This window comes from Chrysemys picta, chromosome 2 (genome assembly GCF_011386835.1).
Source record: "Chrysemys picta bellii isolate R12L10 chromosome 2, ASM1138683v2, whole genome shotgun sequence".
Taxonomy (NCBI): Eukaryota; Metazoa; Chordata; order Testudines; family Emydidae; genus Chrysemys; species Chrysemys picta.
The window spans coordinates 85,080,342-85,086,341 of record NC_088792.1 but is presented as its reverse complement, the minus strand read 5'-3'; positions in this window follow the sequence as shown (position 1 = coordinate 85,086,341).

Sequence of the window (6,000 nt, the reverse complement as noted above, 5' to 3'; positions counted from 1 at the left end):
ATGATAATTTGTTTCCTTTTTGTATTCCTCTGCTTGCTAATTTCAATGCCAAAGGGAGGGCCAAGTTCTGAATCTGGGAGATTGGCAGCTCTTATATAGCATTGTGATAGGTCCCTTAGATTCATAGATTAATGCCACAATACATTATGAGTAGTTAATGAGCAAACAATCCATTAAAGGAGGCTGACACCAATGTCAAGCTTGAGATGGGAAGCTGAGAATCAGGAGGGATAAAGAGTAGAGGAGTTTGGAGGAAGGGAAGAAGTTGAGGATGGGAAATAATGGCAAATCTCAAGACCCTGGCACCAATTAGATTAGCTAATGCAATACTTGTAAACTCAATGAGAGTTACATACACGCACATGGGCTAAAATAATTTAAAGATTAAATTATCAACTTTATCTCTAACCCAATATAATACTGTCCTCGGGCGCCAAAATATCTTACCGTGTTATAGGTGAAACCGGGTTATATCGAACTTGCTTTGATCCGCCGGAGCGCACAGCCCCGCCCCCTGGAGCGCTGCTTTACCGCGTTATATCTGAATTCGTGTTATACCGGGTCGTGTTATATTGGGGTAGAGGTGTATACAAGTTAGTGCTTGATTAAAAGGTTTGAGTAGCCTCACCATTTTGCTAATGGCTTAGCAGGTGTCTGATTTCCACAGTCCCTGTGAATGGCGAGTCTCTTGCCACAATCTTCATACCCTGCAACTTGGCCTATGACTGCCCCTATTGGTGAGAGGATGGGATTGGATGGGTCAGAAGAGCAGTATTGGGGAAGAGAGACTTCTAAACCACAGATGCAAATCCAGCAATCAAGTCATTCGCACCTGTTCATCAAGTTGGTAAATGACAGTCCAACTCCCAGTTAACAAATATCTCTACTGCAAAGACCACCCCAGACAGTGAAATTCTATTGGTAGGAGGGCAAGGGCAGGGGCAGGGGCGCTGGAACAATTTTTATAATGGGGGTGCTGAGAACCATTGAACCGAACTGTAAACCCTGTATATAATGGAAACCCCTTCAAGTCAGGGGATGCTGCAGCACCTTCAGCACCCCTAGTCCCAGCACCTATGGGTGATGGTGTCTGTTTTATTAGGCTGTTACCAGGTTACCTTGATACAGGGCTACTTCATTGTGTCCTCCCAAACCCATTATAAACACCTCCTTTATCACGTGTTCTTCAGCAGGGCTGCCCAGATATTTGGCTCTTGAAAAGGAGCCTATGCTGTACATAAATTCAGAGTGTAACTCCATGAGCTGCAGAAACTGCTATTGTTTGATCCATGCCTCCCCCACCGCGTGCCTTTTTCAATGAATTTTAAAATTCCCTTTCATTTCATTGGCTATTTCCCTTTCTTCGCTCCTCCGTGTTAGGTTTAAAGGGGCAGGAGGCCCTTTGCAGCATTGATTTGTTTTTCTGACCTTTTGTATACATGCAGAGAAGATGAGCAAAAAGGCACAGGCAGCGCTGGGAAAGGAACAGAAAAAAACAAACATTGTGTATAGTCTTATTTAAAGAAACAAAGCAAACATGACATCTAATTATTCTGAAAATAAAATACTAGCCATGGGCATGAAATAAGTGACACTTAAGCCGAAGGGCCTCTTAATCGGTGCTGCTTTACAATGGAGTGCCCATGTAATGACACATCGAACAACATGCACGCCAATGCTACCAAATAAATTTCTTAAAGTGAATGTCCTTTATAAAGAATGAATACTGAGCACATTCACGAGGATGAGAAACTTAATTAAGAAAGGACCATCAACAATTGTAAATATTCCTATTTATAGCTGCAATCAGACTTGGAGTCCATTTTCTCCTAAATTCAAAACAAATGTATTTGTCTTGTATTTTAAGGCTCTGGAACCCAAAGATCTCTGCCAGACTTCCTGCATGACCTTGGGCAAGTCATTTCATCACTTTGTGCCTCTGTGTAGATAATACTTCCTTCCACCCCTCTCTCTGCCTTGCCTCTGTAAGCTCTGTTTTCAGTGAAAGGATTGTCTCTTGCTATGGGTTTGCGTCCCTGTTAGAATCATAGAAGATTAGGGTTGGAAGAGACTTCAGGAGGTCAGGAAGAGACTTCAGGAGGAAGAGATCTCTGTTGTGCTAGACACTGTACAGTCTTGGCTAGAGCTTTTGGCTCTACAATAGTAATACATTGTTTGTTTATTATTAGTGTTCAAATCTGGGGTTTGGGACTGGGCCTATTGAAGGGACAAGTAGAAGCAGCAGGAACTGACATTCATGGTTCAGTAAGTGGTACTCTTCCTTCCAAGTCAAGAAGAGTGTGGTGCAGTGGACATGGTACTTTGGAGATGCTGTGGTTTAGTTAGACATAAAACAGACATCCTGATCACTTGTGGTCATTAAAGAACCCTGACGTTTTTGTAAGAGTAGAGGAGTCAACCATGGTGGTTTGGCCAAATTCTGAATTGGGCTATTACTTTTTACGTACCTAAACTCCTTTTGCATGTAGGAATGTCTATGCCAACTTTACTCTGCCTCTATCTCGAGGGAATCCCTTAAATGTTTACGTCAGCTATCTGGCCATAGTAGGTTTTAAGATTAAGAACTTTATGCCTAATTTTGGTATCGCCAAGATTTAATGGCATGACCTTCTGATAATGGGAGTGATTTAATTGTCCGAGGGACAAAAATGCCAACTTTTGGGAGAAGGACCTAATCCAGTCTCATATATTTGTATGATCTTCACTCAGAACAAATTGGCCCTGATTCTCTTCTCACTTATACCAGTATGAATCATCCGTAACTCTGCTAAAGGCTACCGAGTTATACCAGTGTAAATGGGAGACGAATCCGGCCCACAAACAACACCCAACAAACAAAGAATCAACCACTCAACATGAAATAATCAACACTATATTTGTCCTGTGCCCTGATGTACTGAAATCGTGTCTGAGAGTGATGTTCTTTTAAGTGAATAGTAATCAAATATGAATGTTTTCCCTACATGAAACTTGTGACACAGAGTGATAACCTGGGATTAATGCATTAAGTGAATGTATTTGTTGTGTCTCAGTTCATGTCACGGCAGTGTACTTACAACAATTCCACTATCTACAGTAAGTGAACATACTGGGAAAGGCCTTAAAACATAGCTATTGAGCACAGTTAAATCTCTTTCTCCACAAGGGATTCACTTAAGGGGCCTAAGGTACACGCCACTCATGTTTATTGAAGTTAGGGCAGATTTAGTCACTTATAAAAGTTTTCTTAGTAATACGTTAGCACAATTTACATGAGCTTTTGTAAGTTTAGGAGGTGTGCAGAAAGGTGTTCAGTAGGCTTACTCTTAGGGCTGGTCTACACTGGAGGGGGCGGGGGGGATCGATCTGAGATACTCGTAGCTGAAGTCCAAGTATCTTGGAATGAATTACCTGGGGTCCACACGGCGCGGGATTGACGGCCGCAGCTCCCCCGTCAACTGCGCTACCGCCGCTCGCTCTGGTGGAGTTCCGGAGTCGACGGTGAGCGCGTTCGGGGATCGATATATCGCGTCTTAACGAGACACGATATATCAATCCCGGATAAATGGATTGCTACCCGCCGATGCAGGTAGTGAAGACGTACCCTTAGATGAGGAATTTAAGTGGTCTGCATTCTATCGCAGATGAATAAATGTACTGTACTGGCAATGGACTCTAGAAGTGTATTTGCATGTGTGTATGATATAAAACAGTGCTTTCCCCAGCGTTTTACCTTTCACATTCTGTCCTTTCTACTCCTTTCTTCTGTCTTCTACCTCCCTTTCTCTCTCTGTCTCCTTCATTATGTTCCTTTCCTCCCTCTTCCTTCCTCTTCTTTCATTTTCTCTCTTTGAACCATTTCTTCTCTTCCCATCTCCAGTTGCCATCGCTCACTTCATCGGGAGGTTTAAGCAGCCTTAGCGATACAATGATGCCTACGTGAGCATTTTAAATTGGCCAAGAAGGATGGCTCCCTGCCCTAACCTTCTCTGAGATCCCTCAGTCTTTACTGGCTCAGATGTTGGCTCCTCCTCAGGCCCTCGCTAATGTAGACCTCTTCTGATACAGCACACTGTATGTGTACACACATTCAGTTCACAACTAGGGAGGGCTGCAACCTGCAAGTCCCCTGCAAAAGGGCTTGAGGGTTTTTGTTTCTTTTTCCTGTTACTATTTGCAGACCCAGGCCTGGCATAACTGAAATCCAACCAAAGGAAAGGCAGGTTTCTCAGACAAAAACATTTCCTCCCTAGTGGAGGCAACATTCATCTTTATTCGTGTTTGGAGACATGGAGATTGCTCATTTGTATGTGGCTTTTGGAACAATGATACTATGTACAACCCTCCTTCTCTCCTTTTGAAACTATAGGCTAGGCCTGTATTAAAGCCACTCTCAGCTGCACAAACAATAATCTATGAATTTTTGAGGACAGGAAACAATTACTGTACAATGCTGCATATGTATTATTCAGACTCCTTAAGCAACCCAGCTGGCAATACGTACGTACAACAAAAGAACAAACATTTTGCAATAAAACTCATTTTAATTGAAACACCAAAGAGTCACATGAACCTTTCCTTTTAGCCTTAAGGAGAGTAGTTAAATTGGCTTCATTTTCTGAGCCTGCTTTAAAAAGAAGAAAAAAGTCTGTCTCTTTTAATTGTCAAGAGGGCCTTATTCTCATTCAAACTAAGGTTCCTCTATGCTACTCTGGCATTAGAAAGGGAACTTAGTTCAAAGAGAATCTAGCCCTACATTACTTGCCTCTTATGGGTTGTATTGCCTGGCCAGTGCCATGAATATTATTAACCCCAGATTTGAACACTAATAATAAACAATGTGTTACTATTGTAGGGCCAAAAGCTCCAGCCAAGACTGGTCAGGAAAAAACAAAGCAGAATAAGGGCCTGATTACATTGCTGGTAAATGAGGTGTACCTCCATTACACCACAATGTAAAACTGGTGTGAGAGGAGGATTGGGCCCAGCATATTTTTCAGGTGGGAAAAACCTTGTTAAAATTTACTTGCCTTTTCTTTAAAAAAAAAAAAAAAGAAGAAGGCGGGGGGAGAAGGTGAATTTGTGTGTATGTTTTGGGTAAATAGCTGTTGTTTTGCGGACACATTTGTTAAATTGATCATGAATCCTATGTATAGATTTTTTTCCATCAGTGACTTTTCTTCTAGTGACACAAATCACAAGCAACAATTTTGCACCTTCAATTATTTGTGCCTGCAATTAAGCCCTTGAGACATCTGAGTGACCTAAACGGCAGCTACAAATAATTCCAAGCACAAACAACTGTGAGACCAAAACTTCCACACTCAAAAAATAGAGGCCTGGTATAACCCAGACCGAATATTTGTCCCTTAATATGCAAAAATGTATGTAATATGCCTCACCTCCCATTTGCACTCTTTTATAGGGACTGGCTTCTATTAATAGCCTGCCACTGCCCGGATTCAGCATGACATATTAGAGCAAAAGAATTTGCTCCTTTTGGAAAAGACACAACTACAGCATCCCATTCTTCTCCTATTCCTGCTTCCCTGAGCTTTCTGCTGTGTTGCACTCGATCTATCCTGGGGTGAATTTTGCTTCCCTTTCCATTGTGTTAAGGTGCTGGGCAATGAACAAGCTAAGTTGGAATTAAAATGCCAGGTCTGCAATATTGGGAAGGCTTGTGGCAGGTACTGAGTTGGTTCGTGGTACTGGAACAGCATTTATTTAAATGAACAGACTGCATTGCTGCAGATCAGTTCATGGGTTGCCATTGCCTCTGGGAAGCTGCTGTCTTGCAGCAAGAAAGAATATTCCTTGCAGAAATGAGCTTTGACACCTTACTGGGACAAGTCCAGATCGCTGAACTGTTAATTTGCCTACAAAAAGGGCTGTACTGGAGAACTGCCTGCCCTTGGGCATATCAAGGGGTTTTTGGTTTTGCTTTTTTGCTTCAGCTGGTAAGGTCACATTCTTACAACAATTAAGCTCTAACCTTTG